Below are 18,081 nucleotides of genomic sequence, written 5' to 3'. Positions count from 1 at the left end.
CAAGTTTTTCAATTATTTGTCATGCTATTGAAGTGCCAGTTAGAATAGAGAGCATAACAAGAGGCTCACATGGTTATTTGCCATTTCCAATTATTTTCAATTTCAGTTCCTAATGAATATGTGCATTATGTGGTCATAAGACATACATATGGGAGCTTTTTGTCTCTCCCCTGCTGGATAAAGGCCTCCTTATGCTGCCCTGGTCATTGGGGATTGTCAAAGTTAACCACAATGGGTAGTACAACTTGGTGAAGTGAGCAAAAGTATGTCTGATGCCGATACCCGGGATTGCACCAGGGACCTTTAGATGTTCAGTCTAACGCTCTCCCAACTGAGCTATTTCGGCTTACTCCTGCAGCATTGATTTAGTTGCCCTGTTATTGACGTTCCAGTTTGGTAGAGATTATCACAAGTGGCTCAATGGGTAATCTATTGACCAATGATGCACATTTCAATTCATAAAGCATCTGTGCACGATATGGAGATAAGAAATAAATACAGGAGCTTTTTGTCACTCCACTCCTGAAGGGCCTATTGCTACACAAGCTATTGGGGATGACCCAAGTTTTTCAATTATTTGTCATGCTATTGAAGTGCCAGTTAGAATAGAGAGCATAACAAGAGGCTCACATGGTTATTTGCCATTTCCAATGATTTTCAATTTCAGTTCCTAATGAATATTTGCACTATGTGGTCATAAGACATACATATGGGAGCTTTTTGTCACTCCCCTGCTTGATAAAGGCCTCCTCATGCTGCCCTGGTCATTGGGGATTGTCAAAGTTAACCACAATGGGTAGTACAACTTGGTGAAGTGAGCAAAAGTATGTCTGATGCCGATACCCGGGATTGCACCAGGGACCTTTAGATGTTCAGTCTAACGCTCTCCCAACTGAGCTATTTCGGCTTACTCCTGCAGCATTGATTTAGTTGCCCTGTTATTGACGTTCCAGTTTGGTAGAGATTATCACAAATGGCTCAATGGGTAATCTATTGACCATGATGCACATTTCAATTCATAAAGCATCTGTGCACGATGTGGAGATGAGAAATAAATACAGGAGCTTTTTGTCACTCCACTCCTGAAGGGCCTATTGCCACACAAGCTATTGGGGATGACCCAAGTTTTTCAATTAGTTGTCATGCTATTGAAGTGCCAGTTAGAATAGAGAGCATAACAAGAGGCTCACATGGTTATTTGCCATTTCCCATGATTTTCAATTTCAGTTCCTAATGAATATGTGCACTGTGGTCATAAGACATACATATGGGAGCTTTTTGTCACTCCCCTGCTGGATAAAGGCCTCCTCATGCTGCCCTGGTCATTGGGGTTTGTCAAAGTTAACCACAATGGTTAGTACCACTTGGTGAAGTGAGCAAAAGCATGTCTCATGCCGATCTTCAGTCTAACGCTCTCCCAACTGAGCTATTTCGGCTTCCTCCTGCAGCATTGATTTAGTTGCCATTTTATTGACGTCCCAGTTTGGTAGAGATTATCGCAAGTGGCTCAATGGGTAATATATTAACCAATGATGCACATTGCAATTCATGAAGCATCTGTGCACGATGTGGAGATAAGAAATAAATACAGGAGCTTTTTGTCACTCCACTCCTGAAGGGCCTATTGCTACACAAGCTATTGGGGATGACCCAAGTTTTTCAATTATTTGTCATGCTATTGAAGTGCCAGTTAGAATAGAGAGCATAACAAGAGGCTCACATGGTTATTTGCCATTTCCAATTATTTTCAATTTCAGTTCCTAATGAATATGTGCATTATGTGGTCATAAGACATACATATGGGAGCTTTTTGTCTCTCCCCTGCTGGATAAAGGCCTCCTTATGCTGCCCTGGTCATTGGGGATTGTCAAAGTTAACCACAATGGGTAGTACAACTTGGTGAAGTGAGCAAAAGTATGTCTGATGCCGATACCCGGGATTGCACCAGGGACCTTTAGATGTTCAGTCTAACGCTCTCCCAACTGAGCTATTTCGGCTTACTCCTGCAGCATTGATTTAGTTGCCCTGTTATTGACGTTCCAGTTTGGTAGAGATTATCACAAGTGGCTCAATGGGTAATCTATTGACCAATGATGCACATTTCAATTCATAAAGCATCTGTGCACGATATGGAGATAAGAAATAAATACAGGAGCTTTTTGTCACTCCACTCCTGAAGGGCGTATTGCTACACAAGCTATTGGGGATGACCCAAGTTTTTCAATTAGTTGTCATGCTATTGAAGTGCCAGTTAGAATAGAGAGCATAACAAGAGGCTCACATGGTTATTTGCCATTTCCCATGATTTTCAATTTCAGTTCCTAATGAATATGTGCACTGTGGTCATAAGACATACATATGGGAGCTTTTTGTCACTCCCCTGCTGGATAAAGGCCTCCTCATGCTGCCCTGGTCATTGGGGTTTGTCAAAGTTAACCACAATGGTTAGTACCACTTGGTGAAGTGAGCAAAAGCATATCCCATGCCGATCTTCAGTCTAACGCTCTCCCAACTGAGCTATTTCGGCTTCCTCCTGCAGCATTGATTTAGTTGCCATTTTATTGACGTCCCAGTTTGGTAGAGATTATCGCAAGTGGCTCAATGGGTAACATATTAACCAATGATGCACATTGCAATTCATGAAGCATCTGTGCACGATGTGGAGATAAGAAATAAATATAGGAGCTTTTTGTCACTCCACTCCTGAAGGGCCTATTGCTACACAAGCTATTGGGGATGACCCAAGTTTTTCAATTATTTGTCATGCTATTGAAATGCCAGTTAGAATAGAGAGCATAACAAGAGGCTCACATGGTTATTTGCCATTTCCAATTATTTTCAATTTCAGTTCCTAATGAATATGTGCATTATGTGGTCATACGACATACATATGGGAGCTTTTTGTCTCTCCCCTGCTGGATAAAGGCCTCCTCATGCTGCCCTGGTCATTGGGGATTGTCAAAGTTAACCACAATGGGTAGTACAACTTGGTGAAGTGAGCAAAAGTATGTCTGATGCCGATACCCGGGATTGCACCAGGGACCTTTAGATGTTCAGTCTAACGCTCTCCCAACTGAGCTATTTCGGCTTACTCCTGCAGCATTGATTTAGTTGCCCTGTTATTGACGTTCCAGTTTGGTAGAGATTATCACAAGTGGCTCAATGGGTAATCTATTGACCAATGATGCACATTTCAATTCATAAAGCATCTGTGCACGATGTGGAGATAAGAAATAAATACAGGAGCTTTTTGTCACTCCACTCCTGAAGGGCCTATTGCCACACAAGCTATTGGGGATGACCCAAGTTTTTCAATTAGTTGTCATGCTATTGAAGTGCCAGTTAGAATAGAGAGCATAACAAGAGGCTCACATGGTTATTTGCCATTTTCCATGATTTTCAATTTCAGTTCCTAATGAATATGTGCACTGTGGTCATAAGACATACATATGGGAGCTTTTTGTCACTCCCCTGCTGGATAAAGGCCTCCTCATGCTGCCCTGGTCATTGGGGTTTGTCAAAGTTAACCACAATGGTTAGTACCACTTGGTGAAGTGAGCAAAAGCATATCCCATGCCGATCTTCAGTCTAACGCTCTCCCAACTGAGCTATTTCGGCTTTCTCCTGCAGCATTGATTTAGTTGCCATTTTATTGACGTCCCAGTTTGGTAGAGATTATCGCAAGTGGCTCAATGGGTAATATATTAACCAATGATGCACATTGCAATTCATGAAGCATCTGTGCACGATGTGGAGATAAGAAATAAATACAGGAGCTTTTTGTCACTCCACTCCTGAAGGGCCTATTGCTACACAAGCTATTGGGGATGACCCAAGTTTTTCAATTATTTGTCATGCTATTGAAATGCCAGTTAGAATAGAGAGCATAACAAGAGGCTCACATGGTTATTTGCCATTTCCAATTATTTTCAATTTCAGTTCCTAATGAATATGTGCATTATGTGGTCATAAGACATACATATGGGAGCTTTTTGTCTCTCCCCTGCTGGATAAAGGCCTCCTCATGCTGCCCTGGTCATTGGGGATTGTCAAAGTTAACCACAATGGGTAGTACAACTTGGTGAAGTGAGCAAAAGTATGTCTGATGCCGATACCCGGGATTGCACCAGGGACCTTTAGATGTTCAGTCTAACGCTCTCCCAACTGAGCTATTTCGGCTTACTCCTGCAGCATTGATTTAGTTGCCCTGTTATTGACGTTCCAGTTTGGTAGAGATTATCACAAGTGGCTCAATGGGTAATCTATTGACCAATGATGCACATTCCAATTCATAAAGCATCTGTGCACGATGTGGAGATAAGAAATAAATACAGGAGCTTTTTGTCACTCCACTCCTGAAGGGCCTATTGCCACACAAGCTATTGGGGATGACCCAAGTTTTTCAATTAGTTGTCATGCTATTGAAGTGCCAGTTAGAATAGAGAGCATAACAAGAGGCTCACATGGTTATTTGCCATTTCCAATTATTTTCAATTTCAGTTCTAATGAATATGTGCACTATGTTGTCATAAGACATACATATGGGAGCTTTTTGTCACTCCCCTGCTGGATAAAGGCCTCCTCATGCTGCCCTGGTCATTGGGGTTTGTCAAAGTTAACCACAATGGTTAGTACCACTTGGTGAAGTGAGCAAAAGCATATCCCATGCCGATCTTCAGTCTAACGCTCTCCCAACTGAGCTATTTCGGCTTTCTCCTGCAGCATTGATTTAGTTGCCATTTTATTGACGTCCCAGTTTGGTAGAGATTATCGCAAGTGGCTCAATGGGTAATATATTAACCAATGATGCACATTGCAATTCATGAAGCATCTGTGCACGATGTGGAGATAAGAAATAAATACAGGAGCTTTTTGTCACTCCACTCCTGAAGGGCCTATTGCTACACAAGCTATTGGGGATGACCCAAGTTTTTCAATTATTTGTCATGCTATTGAAATGCCAGTTAGAATAGAGAGCATAACAAGAGGCTCACATGGTTATTTGCCATTTCCAATTATTTTCAATTTCAGTTCCTAATGAATATGTGCATTATGTGGTCATAAGACATACATATGGGAGCTTTTTGTCTCTCCCCTGCTGGATAAAGGCCTCCTCATGCTGCCCTGGTCATTGGGGATTGTCAAAGTTAACCACAATGGGTAGTACAACTTGGTGAAGTGAGCAAAAGTATGTCTGATGCCGATACCCGGGATTGCACCAGGGACCTTTAGATGTTCAGTCTAACGCTCTCCCAACTGAGCTATTTCGGCTTACTCCTGCAGCATTGATTTAGTTGCCCTGTTATTGACGTTCCAGTTTGGTAGAGATTATCACAAGTGGCTCAATGGGTAATCTATTGACCAATGATGCACATTCCAATTCATAAAGCATCTGTGCACGATGTGGAGATAAGAAATAAATACAGGAGCTTTTTGTCACTCCACTCCTGAAGGGCCTATTGCCACACAAGCTATTGGGGATGACCCAAGTTTTTCAATTAGTTGTCATGCTATTGAAGTGCCAGTTAGAATAGAGAGCATAACAAGAGGCTCACATGGTTATTTGCCATTTCCAATTATTTTCAATTTCAGTTCTAATGAATATGTGCACTATGTTGTCATAAGACATACATATGGGAGCTTTTTGTCACTCCCCTGCTGGATAAAGGCCTCCTCATGCTGCCCTGGTCATTGGGGTTTGTCAAAGTTAACCACAATGGTTAGTACCACTTGGTGAAGTGAGCAAAAGCATATCCCATGCCGATCTTCAGTCTAACGCTCTCCCAACTGAGCTATTTCGGCTTTCTCCTGCAGCATTGATTTAGTTGCCATTTTATTGACGTCCCAGTTTGGTAGAGATTATCGCAAGTGGCTCAATGGGTAATATATTAACCAATGATGCACATTGCAATTCATGAAGCATCTGTGCACGATGTGGAGATAAGAAATAAATACAGGAGCTTTTTGTCACTCCACTCCTGAAGGGCCTATTGCTACACAAGCTATTGGGGATGACCCAAGTTTTTCAATTATTTGTCATGCTATTGAAATGCCAGTTAGAATAGAGAGCATAACAAGAGGCTCACATGGTTATTTGCCATTTCCAATTATTTTCAATTTCAGTTCCTAATGAATATGTGCATTATGTGGTCATAAGACTTACATATGGGAGCTTTTTGTCTCTCCCCTGCTGGATAAAGGCCTCCTCATGCTGCCCTGGTCATTGGGGATTGTCAAAGTTAACCACAATGGGTATTACAACTTGGTGAAGTGAGCAAAAGTATGTCTGATGCCGATACCCGGGATTGCACCAGGGACCTTTAGATGTTCAGTCTAACGCTCTCCCAACTGAGCTATTTCGGCTTCCTCCTGTGTAATTCATTTAGTTACCATGTTATTGACGTTCCAGTTTGGTAGAGATTATCGCAAGTGGCTCAATGGGTAATATATTAACCAATGATGCACATTGCAATTCATGAAGCATCTGTGCACGATGTGGAGATGAGAAATAAATACAGGAGCTTTTTGTCACTCCACTCCTGAAGGGCCTATTGCTGCACAAGCTATTGGGGATGACCCAAGTTTTTCAATTATTTGTCATGCTATTGAAGTGCCAGTTAGAATAGAGAGCATAACAAGAGGCTCACATGGTTATTTGCCATTTCCCATGATTTTCAATTTCAGTTCCTAATGAATATGTGCACTGTGGTCATAAGACATACATATGGGAGCTTTTTGTCACTCCCCTGCTGGATAAAGGCCTCCTCATGCTGCCCTGGTCATTGGGGTTTGTCAAAGTTAACCACAATGGTTAGTACCACTTGGTGAAGTGAGCAAAAGCATGTCCCATGCCGATCTTCAGTCTAACGCTCTCCCAACTGAGCTCTTTCGGCTTCCTCCTGCAGCATTGATTTAGTTGCCATTTTATTGATGTCCCAGTTTGGTAGAGATTATCGCAAGTGGCTCAATGGGTAATATATTAACCAATGATGCACATTGCAATTCATGAAGCATCTGTGCACGATGTGGAGATAAGAAATAAATACAGGAGCTTTTTGTCACTCCACTCCTGAAGGGCCTATTGCTACACAAGCTATTGGGGATGACCCAAGTTTTTCAATTATTTGTCATGCTATTGAAATGCCAGTTAGAATAGAGAGCATAACAAGAGGCTCACATGGTTATTTGCCATTTCCAATTATTTTCAATTTCAGTTCTAATGAATATGTGCACTATGTTGTCATAAGACATACATATGGGAGCTTTTTGTCACTCCCCTGCTGGATAAAGGCCTCCTCATGCTGCACTGGTCATTGGGGTTTATCAAAGTGAACCACAATAGGTAGAACCACTTGGTGAATTGAGCAAAAATATGTCCCATGCCGAAACCCGGGATTGAACCAGGGACCTTTAGATCTTCAGTCTAACGCTCTCCCAACTGAGCTATTTCGGCTTCCTCCTGTGTAATTCATTTAGTTGCCATGTTATTGACGTTCCAGTTTGGTAGAGATTATCGCAAGTGGCTCAATGGGTAATATATTAACCAATGATGCACATTGCAATTCATGAAGCATCTGTGCACGATGTGGAGATGAGAAATAAATACAGGAGCTTTTTGTCACTCCACTCCTGAAGGGCCTATTGCTACACAAGCTATTGGGGATGACCAAAGTTTTTCAATTAGTTGTCATGCTATTGAAGTGCCAGTTAGAATAGAGAGCATAACAAGAGGCTCACATGGTTATTTGCCATTTCCCATGATTTTCAATTTCAGTTCCTAATGAATATGTGCACTGTGGTCATAAGACATACATATGGGAGCTTTTTGTCACTCCCCTGCTGGATAAAGGCCTCCTCATGCTGCCCTGGTCATTGGGGTTTGTCAAAGTTAACCACAATGGTTAGTACCACTTGGTGAAGTGAGCAAAAGCATGTCCCATGCCGATCTTCAGTCTAACGCTCTCCCAACTGAGCTATTTCGGCTTCCTCCTGCAGCATTGATTTAGTTGCCATTTTATTGATGTCCCAGTTTGGTAGAGATTATCGCAAGTGGCTCAATGGGTAATATATTAACCAATGATGCACATTGCAATTCATGAAGCATCTGTGCACGATGTGGAGATAAGAAATAAATACAGGAGCTTTTTGTCACTCCACTCCTGAAGGGCCTATTGCTACACAAGCTATTGGGGATGACCCAAGTTTTTCAATTATTTGTCATGCTATTGAAATGCCAGTTAGAATAGAGAGCATAACAAGAGGCTCACATGGTTATTTGCCATTTCCAATTATTTTCTATTTCAGTTCTAATGAATATGTGCACTATGTTGTCATAAGACATACATATGGGAGCTTTTTGTCACTCCCCTGCTGGATAAAGGCCTCCTCATGCTGCACTGGTCATTGGGGTTTATCAAAGTGAACCACAATAGGTAGAACCACTTGGTGAATTGAGCAACAATATGTCCCATGCCAAAACCCGGGATTGAACCAGGGACCTTTAGATCTTCAGTCTAACGCTCTCCCAACTGAGCTATTTCGGCTTCCTCCTGTGTAATTCATTTAGTTGCCATGTTATTGACGTTCCAGTTTGGTAGAGATTATCGCAAGTGGCTCAATGGGTAATATATTAACCAATGATGCACATTGCAATTCATGAAGCATCTGTGCACGATGTGGAGATGAGAAATAAATACAGGAGCTTTTTGTCACTCCACTCCTGAAGGGCCTATTGCTACACAAACTATTGGGGATGACCCAAGTTTTTCAATTAGTTGTCATGCTATTGAAGTGCCAGTTAGAATAGAGAGCATAACAAGAGGCTCACATGGTTATTTGCCATTTCCCATGATTTTCAATTTCAGTTCCTAATGAATATGTGCACTGTGGTCATAAGACATACATATGGGAGCTTTTTGTCACTCCCCTGCTGGATAAAGGCCTCCTCATGCTGCCCTGGTCATTGGGGTTTGTCAAAGTTAACCACAATGGTTAGTACCACTTGGTGAAGTGAGCAAAAGCATGTCCCATGCCGATCTTCAGTCTAACGCTCTCCCAACTGAGCTATTTCGGCTTCCTCCTGCAGCATTGATTTAGTTGCCATTTTATTGATGTCCCAGTTTGGTAGAGATTATCGCAAGTGGCTCAATGGGTAATATATTAACCAATGATGCACATTGCAATTCATGAAGCATCTGTGCACGATGTGGAGATAAGAAATAAATACAGGAGCTTTTTGTCACTCCACTCCTGAAGGGCCTATTGCTACACAAGCTATTGGGGATGACCCAAGTTTTTCAATTATTTGTCATGCTATTGAAATGCCAGTTAGAATAGAGAGCATAACAAGAGGCTCACATGGTTATTTGCCATTTCCAATTATTTTCAATTTCAGTTCTAATGAATATGTGCACTATGTTGTCATAAGACATACATATGGGAGCTTTTTGTCACTTCCCTGCTGGATAAAGGCCTCCTCATGCTGCACTGGTCATTGGGGTTTATCAAAGTGAACCACAATAGGTAGAACCACTTGGTGAATTGAGCAAAAATATGTCCCATGCCAAAACCCGGGATTGAACCAGGGACCTTTAGATCTTCAGTCTAACGCTCTCCCAACTGAGCTATTTCGGCTTCCTCCTGTGTAATTCATTTAGTTGCCATGTTATTGACGTTCCAGTTTGGTAGAGATTATCGCAAGTGGCTCAATGGGTAATATATTAACCAATGATGCACATTGCAATTCATGAAGCATCTGTGCACGATGTGGAGATGAGAAATAAATACAGGAGCTTTTTGTCACTCCACTCCTGAAGGGCCTATTGCTACACAAGCTATTGGGGATGACCAAAGTTTTTCAATTAGTTGTCATGCTATTGAAGTGCCAGTTAGAATAGAGAGCATAACAAGAGGCTCACATGGTTATTTGCCATTTCCCATGATTTTCAATTTCAGTTCCTAATGAATATGTGCACTGTGGTCATAAGACATACATATGGGAGCTTTTTGTCACTCCCCTGCTGGATAAAGGCCTCCTCATGCTGCCCTGGTCATTGGGGTTTGTCAAAGTTAACCACAATGGTTAGTACCACTTGGTGAAGTGAGCAAAAGCATGTCCCATGCCGATCTTCAGTCTAACGCTCTCCCAACTGAGCTATTTCGGCTTCCTCCTGCAGCATTGATTTAGTTGCCATTTTATTGATGTCCCAGTTTGGTAGAGATTATCGCAAGTGGCTCAATGGGTAATATATTAACCAATGATGCACATTGCAATTCATGAAGCATCTGTGCACGATGTGTAGATAAGAAATAAATACAGGAGCTTTTTGTCACTCCACTCCTGAAGGGCCTATTGCTACACAAGCTATTGGGGATGACCCAAGTTTTTCAATTATTTGTCATGCTATTGAAATGCCAGTTAGAATAGAGAGCATAACAAGAGGCTCACATGGTTATTTGCCATTTCCAATTATTTTCAATTTCAGTTCTAATGAATGTGTGCACTATGTTGTCATAAGACATACATATGGGAGCTTTTTGTCACTCCCCTGCTGGATAAAGGCCTCCTCATGCTGCACTGGTCATTGGGGTTTATCAAAGTGAACCACAATAGGTAGAACCACTTGGTGAATTGAGCAAAAATATGTCCCATGCCGAAACCCGGGATTGAACCAGGGACCTTTAGATCTTCAGTCTAACGCTCTCCCAACTGAGCTATTTCGGCTTCCTCCTGTGTAATTCATTTAGTTGCCATGTTATTGACGTTCCAGTTTGGTAGAGATTATCGCAAGTGGCTCAATGGGTAATATATTAACCAATGATGCACATTGCAATTCATGAAGCATCTGTGCACGATGTGGAGATGAGAAATAAATACAGGAGCTTTTTGTCACTCCACTCCTGAAGGGCCTATTGCTACACAAGCTATTGGGGATGACCAAAGTTTTTCAATTAGTTGTCATGCTATTGAAGTGCCAGTTAGAATAGAGAGCATAACAAGAGGCTCACATGGTTATTTGCCATTTCCCATGATTTTCAATTTCAGTTCCTAATGAATATGTGCACTGTGGTCATAAGACATACATATGGGAGCTTTTTGTCACTCCCCTGCTGGATAAAGGCCTCCTCATGCTGCCCTGGTCATTGGGGTTTGTCAAAGTTAACCACAATGGTTAGTACCACTTGGTGAAGTGAGCAAAAGCATGTCCCATGCCGATCTTCAGTCTAACGCTCTCCCAACTGAGCTATTTCGGCTTCCTCCTGCAGCATTGATTTAGTTGCCATTTTATTGATGTCCCAGTTTGGTAGAGATTATCGCAAGTGGCTCAATGGGTAATATATTAACCAATGATGCACATTGCAATTCATGAAGCATCTGTGCACGATGTGGAGATAAGAAATAAATACAGGAGCTTTTTGTCACTCCACTCCTGAAGGGCCTATTGCTACACAAGCTATTGGGGATGACCCAAGTTTTTCAATTATTTGTCATGCTATTGAAATGCCAGTTAGAATAGAGAGCATAACAAGAGGCTCACATGGTTATTTGCCATTTCCAATTATTTTCTATTTCAGTTCTAATGAATATGTGCACTATGTTGTCATAAGACATACATATGGGAGCTTTTTGTCACTCCCCTGCTGGATAAAGGCCTCCTCATGCTGCACTGGTCATTGGGGTTTATCAAAGTGAACCACAATAGGTAGAACCACTTGGTGAATTGAGCAACAATATGTCCCATGCCAAAACCCGGGATTGAACCAGGGACCTTTAGATCTTCAGTCTAACGCTCTCCCAACTGAGCTATTTCGGCTTCCTCCTGTGTAATTCATTTAGTTGCCATGTTATTGACGTTCCAGTTTGGTAGAGATTATCGCAAGTGGCTCAATGGGTAATATATTAACCAATGATGCACATTGCAATTCATGAAGCATCTGTGCACGATGTGGAGATGAGAAATAAATACAGGAGCTTTTTGTCACTCCACTCCTGAAGGGCCTATTGCTACACAAACTATTGGGGATGACCCAAGTTTTTCAATTAGTTGTCATGCTATTGAAGTGCCAGTTAGAATAGAGAGCATAACAAGAGGCTCACATGGTTATTTGCCATTTCCCATGATTTTCAATTTCAGTTCCTAATGAATATGTGCACTGTGGTCATAAGACATACATATGGGAGCTTTTTGTCACTCCCCTGCTGGATAAAGGCCTCCTCATGCTGCCCTGGTCATTGGGGTTTGTCAAAGTTAACCACAATGGTTAGTACCACTTGGTGAAGTGAGCAAAAGCATGTCCCATGCCGATCTTCAGTCTAACGCTCTCCCAACTGAGCTATTTCGGCTTCCTCCTGCAGCATTGATTTAGTTGCCATTTTATTGATGTCCCAGTTTGGTAGAGATTATCGCAAGTGGCTCAATGGGTAATATATTAACCAATGATGCACATTGCAATTCATGAAGCATCTGTGCACGATGTGGAGATAAGAAATAAATACAGGAGCTTTTTGTCACTCCACTCCTGAAGGGCCTATTGCTACACAAGCTATTGGGGATGACCCAAGTTTTTCAATTATTTGTCATGCTATTGAAATGCCAGTTAGAATAGAGAGCATAACAAGAGGCTCACATGGTTATTTGCCATTTCCAATTATTTTCAATTTCAGTTCTAATGAATATGTGCACTATGTTGTCATAAGACATACATATGGGAGCTTTTTGTCACTTCCCTGCTGGATAAAGGCCTCCTCATGCTGCACTGGTCATTGGGGTTTATCAAAGTGAACCACAATAGGTAGAACCACTTGGTGAATTGAGCAAAAATATGTCCCATGCCAAAACCCGGGATTGAACCAGGGACCTTTAGATCTTCAGTCTAACGCTCTCCCAACTGAGCTATTTCGGCTTCCTCCTGTGCAATTCATTAAGTTGCCATGTTATTGACGTTCCAGTTTGGTAGAGATTATCGCAAGTGGCTCAATGGGTAATATATTAACCAATGATGCACATTGCAATTCATGAAGCATCTGTGCACGATGTGGAGATGAGAAATAAATACAGGAGCTTTTTGTCACTCCACTCCTGAAGGGCCTATTGCTACACAAGCTATTGGGGATGACCAAAGTTTTTCAATTAGTTGTCATGCTATTGAAGTGCCAGTTAGAATAGAGAGCATAACAAGAGGCTCACATGGTTATTTGCCATTTCCCATGATTTTCAATTTCAGTTCCTAATGAATATGTGCACTGTGGTCATAAGACATACATATGGGAGCTTTTTGTCACTCCCCTGCTGGATAAAGGCCTCCTCATGCTGCCCTGGTCATTGGGGTTTATCAAAGTTAACCACAATGGTTAGTACCACTTGGTGAAGTGAGCAAAAGCATGTCCTATGCCGATCTTCAGTCTAACGCTCTCCCAACTGAGCTATTTCGGCTTCCTCCTGCAGCATTGATTTAGTTGCCATTTTATTGATGTCCCAGTTTGGTAGAGATTATCGCAAGTGGCTCAATGGGTAATATATTAACCAATGATGCACATTGCAATTCATGAAGCATCTGTGCACGATGTGGAGATAAGAAATAAATACAGGAACTTTTTGTCACTCCACTCCTGAAGGGCCTATTGCTACACAAGCTATTGGGGATGACCCAAGTTTTTCAATTATTTGTCATGCTATTGAAATGCCAGTTAGAATAGAGAGCATAACAAGAGGCTCACATGGTTATTTGCCATTTCCAATTATTTTCAATTTCAGCTCTAATGAATATGTGCACTATGTTGTCATAAGACATACATATGGGAGCTTTTTGTCACTCCCCTGCTGGATAAAGGCCTCCTCATGCTGCACTGGTCATTGGGGTTTATCAAAGTGAACCACAATAGGTAGAACCACTTGGTGAATTGAGCAACAATATGTCCCATGCCAAAACCCGGGATTGAACCAGGGACCTTTAGATCTTCAGTCTAACGCTCTCCCAACTGAGCTATTTCGGCTTCCTCCTGTGTAATTCATTTAGTTGCCATGTTATTGACGTTCCAGTTTGGTAGAGATTATCGCAAGTGGCTCAATGGGTAATATATTAACCAATGATGCACATTGCAATTCATGAAGCATCTGTGCACGATGTGGAGATGAGAAATAAATACAGGAGCTTTTTGTCACTCCACTCCTGAAGGGCCTATTGCTACACAAACTATTGGGGATGACCCAAGTTTTTCAATTAGTTGTCATGCTATTGAAGTGCCAGTTAGAATAGAGAGCATAACAAGAGGCTCACATGGTTATTTGCCATTTCCCATGATTTTCAATTTCAGTTCCTAATGAATATGTGCACTGTGGTCATAAGACATACATATGGGAGCTTTTTGTCACTCCCCTGCTGGATAAAGGCCTCCTCATGCTGCCCTGGTCATTGGGGTTTGTCAAAGTTAACCACAATGGTTAGTACCACTTGGTGAAGTGAGCAAAAGCATGTCCCATGCCGATCTTCAGTCTAACGCTCTCCCAACTGAGCTATTTCGGCTTCCTCCTGCAGCATTGATTTAGTTGCCATTTTATTGATGTCCCAGTTTGGTAGAGATTATCGCAAGTGGCTCAATGGGTAATATATTAACCAATGATGCACATTGCAATTCATGAAGCATCTGTGCACGATGTGGAGATAAGAAATAAATACAGGAGCTTTTTGTCACTCCACTCCTGAAGGGCCTATTGCTACACAAGCTATTGGGGATGACCCAAGTTTTTCAATTATTTGTCATGCTATTGAAATGCCAGTTAGAATAGAGAGCATAACAAGAGGCTCACATGGTTATTTGCCATTTCCAATTATTTTCAATTTCAGTTCTAATGAATATGTGCACTATGTTGTCATAAGACATACATATGGGAGCTTTTTGTCACTTCCCTGCTGGATAAAGGCCTCCTCATGCTGCACTGGTCATTGGGGTTTATCAAAGTGAACCACAATAGGTAGAACCACTTGGTGAATTGAGCAAAAATATGTCCCATGCCAAAACCCGGGATTGAACCAGGGACCTTTAGATCTTCAGTCTAACGCTCTCCCAACTGAGCTATTTCGGCTTCCTCCTGTGCAATTCATTAAGTTGCCATGTTATTGACGTTCCAGTTTGGTAGAGATTATCGCAAGTGGCTCAATGGGTAATATATTAACCAATGATGCACATTGCAATTCATGAAGCATCTGTGCACGATGTGGAGATGAGAAATAAATACAGTAGCTTTTTGTCACTCCACTCCTGAAGGGCCTATTGCTACACAAGCTATTGGGGATGACCAAAAGTTTTTCAATTAGTTGTCATGCTATTGAAGTGCCAGTTAGAATAGAGAGCATAACAAGAGGCTCACATGGTTATTTGCCATTTCCCATGATTTTCAATTTCAGTTCCTAATGAATATGTGCACTGTGGTCATAAGACATACATATGGGAGCTTTTTGTCACTCCCCTGCTGGATAAAGGCCTCCTCATGCTGCCCTGGTCATTGGGGTTTATCAAAGTTAACCACAATGGTTAGTACCACTTGGTGAAGTGAGCAAAAGCATGTCCTATGCCGATCTTCAGTCTAACGCTCTCCCAACTGAGCTATTTCGGCTTCCTCCTGCAGCATTGATTTAGTTGCCATTTTATTGATGTCCCAGTTTGGTAGAGATTATCGCAAGTGGCTCAATGGGTAATATATTAACCAATGATGCACATTGCAATTCATGAAGCATCTGTGCACGATGTGGAGATAAGAAATAAATACAGGAACTTTTTGTCACTCCACTCCTGAAGGGCCTATTGCTACACAAGCTATTGGGGATGACCCAAGTTTTTCAATTATTTGTCATGCTATTGAAATGCCAGTTAGAATAGAGAGCATAACAAGAGGCTCACATGGTTATTTGCCATTTCCAATTATTTTCAATTTCAGTTCTAATGAATATGTGCACTATGTTGTCATAAGACATACATATGGGAGCTTTTTGTCACTCCCCTGCTGGATAAAGGCCTCCTCATGCTGCACTGGTCATTGGGGTTTATCAAAGTGAACCACAATAGGTAGAACCACTTGGTGAATTGAGCAAAAATATGTCCCATGCCAAAACCCGGGATTGAACCAGGGACCTTTAGATCTTCAGTCTAACGCTCTCCCAACTGAGCTATTTCGGCTTCCTCCTGTGTAATTCATTTAGTTGCCATGTTATTGACGTTCCAGTTTGGTAGAGATTATCGCAAGTGGCTCAATGGGTAATATATTAACCAATGATGCACATTGCAATTCATGAAGCATCTGTGCACGATGTGGAGATGAGAAATAAATACAGGAGCTTTTTGTCACTCCACTCCTGAAGGGCCTATTGCTACACAAGCTATTGGGGATGACCAAAGTTTTTCAATTAGTTGTCATGCTATTGAAGTGCCAGTTAGAATAGAGAGCATAACAAGAGGCTCACATGGTTATTTGCCATTTCCCATGATTTTCAATTTCAGTTCCTAATGAATATGTGCACTGTGGTCATAAGACATACATATGGGAGCTTTTTGTCACTCCCCTGCTGGATAAAGGCCTCCTCATGCTGCCCTGGTCATTGGGGTTTGTCAAAGTTAACCACAATGGTTAGTACCACTTGGTGAAGTGAGCAAAAGCATGTCCCATGCCGATCTTCAGTCTAACGCTCTCCCAACTGAGCTATTTCGGCTTCCTCCTGCAGCATTGATTTAGTTGCCATTTTATTGATGTCCCAGTTTGGTAGAGATTATCGCAAGTGGCTCAATGGGTAATATATTAACCAATGATGCACATTGCAATTCATGAAGCATCTGTGCACGATGTGGAGATAAGAAATAAATACAGGAGCTTTTTGTCACTCCACTCCTGAAGGGCCTATTGCTACACAAGCTATTGGGGATGACCCAAGTTTTTCAATTATTTGTCATGCTATTGAAATGCCAGTTAGAATAGAGAGCATAACAAGAGGCTCACATGGTTATTTGCCATTTCCAATTATTTTCAATTTCAGTTCCTAATGAATATGTGCATTATGTGGTCATAAGACTTACATATGGGAGCTTTTTGTCTCTCCCCTGCTGGATAAAGGCCTCCTCATGCTGCCCTGGTCATTGGGGATTGTCAAAGTTAACCACAATGGGTATTACAACTTGGTGAAGTGAGCAAAAGTATGTCTGATGCCGATACCCGGGATTGCACCAGGGACCTTTAGATGTTCAGTCTAACGCTCTCCCAACTGAGCTATTTCGGCTTCCTCCTGTGTAATTCATTTAGTTACCATGTTATTGACGTTCCAGTTTGGTAGAGATTATCGCAAGTGGCTCAATGGGTAATATATTAACCAATGATGCACATTGCAATTCATGAAGCATCTGTGCACGATGTGGAGATGAGAAATAAATACAGGAGCTTTTTGTCACTCCACTCCTGAAGGGCCTATTGCTGCACAAGCTATTGGGGATGACCCAAGTTTTTCAATTATTTGTCATGCTATTGAAGTGCCAGTTAGAATAGAGAGCATAACAAGAGGCTCACATGGTTATTTGCCATTTCCCATGATTTTCAATTTCAGTTCCTAATGAATATGTGCACTGTGGTCATAAGACATACATATGGGAGCTTTTTGTCACTCCCCTGCTGGATAAAGGCCTCCTCATGCTGCCCTGGTCATTGGGGTTTGTCAAAGTTAACCACAATGGTTAGTACCACTTGGTGAAGTGAGCAAAAGCATGTCCCATGCCGATCTTCAGTCTAACGCTCTCCCAACTGAGCTCTTTCGGCTTCCTCCTGCAGCATTGATTTAGTTGCCATTTTATTGATGTCCCAGTTTGGTAGAGATTATCGCAAGTGGCTCAATGGGTAATATATTAACCAATGATGCACATTGCAATTCATGAAGCATCTGTGCACGATGTGGAGATAAGAAATAAATACAGGAGCTTTTTGTCACTCCACTCCTGAAGGGCCTATTGCTACACAAGCTATTGGGGATGACCCAAGTTTTTCAATTATTTGTCATGCTATTGAAATGCCAGTTAGAATAGAGAGCATAACAAGAGGCTCACAT

General features: G+C 41.7%; 9 non-coding genes across 9 annotated transcripts; all 9 read right to left on the bottom strand.

The window, feature by feature from the left end:
* Nucleotides 1–7,380: 7,380 nt before the first annotated feature.
* On the bottom strand, nt 7,381–7,453 carry TRNAF-GAA (transfer RNA phenylalanine (anticodon GAA)). The gene has a single exon. It is a non-coding gene; the product is annotated as a tRNA-Phe (tRNA).
* A 1,017-nt stretch (nt 7,454–8,470) lies between these two features.
* On the bottom strand, nt 8,471–8,543 carry TRNAF-GAA (transfer RNA phenylalanine (anticodon GAA)). The gene has a single exon. It is a non-coding gene; the product is annotated as a tRNA-Phe (tRNA).
* A 1,017-nt stretch (nt 8,544–9,560) lies between these two features.
* TRNAF-GAA (transfer RNA phenylalanine (anticodon GAA)) lies at nt 9,561–9,633 on the bottom strand. Its single transcript has one exon. It is a non-coding gene; the product is annotated as a tRNA-Phe (tRNA).
* A 1,017-nt stretch (nt 9,634–10,650) lies between these two features.
* TRNAF-GAA (transfer RNA phenylalanine (anticodon GAA)) lies at nt 10,651–10,723 on the bottom strand. Its single transcript has one exon. It is a non-coding gene; the product is annotated as a tRNA-Phe (tRNA).
* Nucleotides 10,724–11,740: 1,017 nt separating this feature from the next.
* On the bottom strand, nt 11,741–11,813 carry TRNAF-GAA (transfer RNA phenylalanine (anticodon GAA)). Its single transcript has one exon. It is a non-coding gene; the product is annotated as a tRNA-Phe (tRNA).
* A 1,017-nt stretch (nt 11,814–12,830) lies between these two features.
* Nucleotides 12,831–12,903, bottom strand: TRNAF-GAA (transfer RNA phenylalanine (anticodon GAA)). The gene has a single exon. It is a non-coding gene; the product is annotated as a tRNA-Phe (tRNA).
* A 1,017-nt stretch (nt 12,904–13,920) lies between these two features.
* On the bottom strand, nt 13,921–13,993 carry TRNAF-GAA (transfer RNA phenylalanine (anticodon GAA)). The gene has a single exon. It is a non-coding gene; the product is annotated as a tRNA-Phe (tRNA).
* A 1,017-nt stretch (nt 13,994–15,010) lies between these two features.
* Nucleotides 15,011–15,083, bottom strand: TRNAF-GAA (transfer RNA phenylalanine (anticodon GAA)). Its single transcript has one exon. It is a non-coding gene; the product is annotated as a tRNA-Phe (tRNA).
* Nucleotides 15,084–16,101: 1,018 nt separating this feature from the next.
* TRNAF-GAA (transfer RNA phenylalanine (anticodon GAA)) lies at nt 16,102–16,174 on the bottom strand. Its single transcript has one exon. It is a non-coding gene; the product is annotated as a tRNA-Phe (tRNA).
* Nucleotides 16,175–18,081: the final 1,907 nt, after the last annotated feature.

The sequence above is a fragment of the Petromyzon marinus genome, chromosome 19 (genome assembly GCF_048934315.1).
Source record: "Petromyzon marinus isolate PM22_M1 ecotype Great Lakes invasive population chromosome 19, UKy_Petmar_22M1.pri1.0, whole genome shotgun sequence".
Lineage (NCBI taxonomy): Eukaryota > Metazoa > Chordata > Hyperoartia > Petromyzontiformes > Petromyzontidae > Petromyzon > Petromyzon marinus.
The sequence above is the reverse complement of the archived record's forward strand: the minus strand, read 5'-3'. Positions and strand labels throughout refer to the sequence as shown.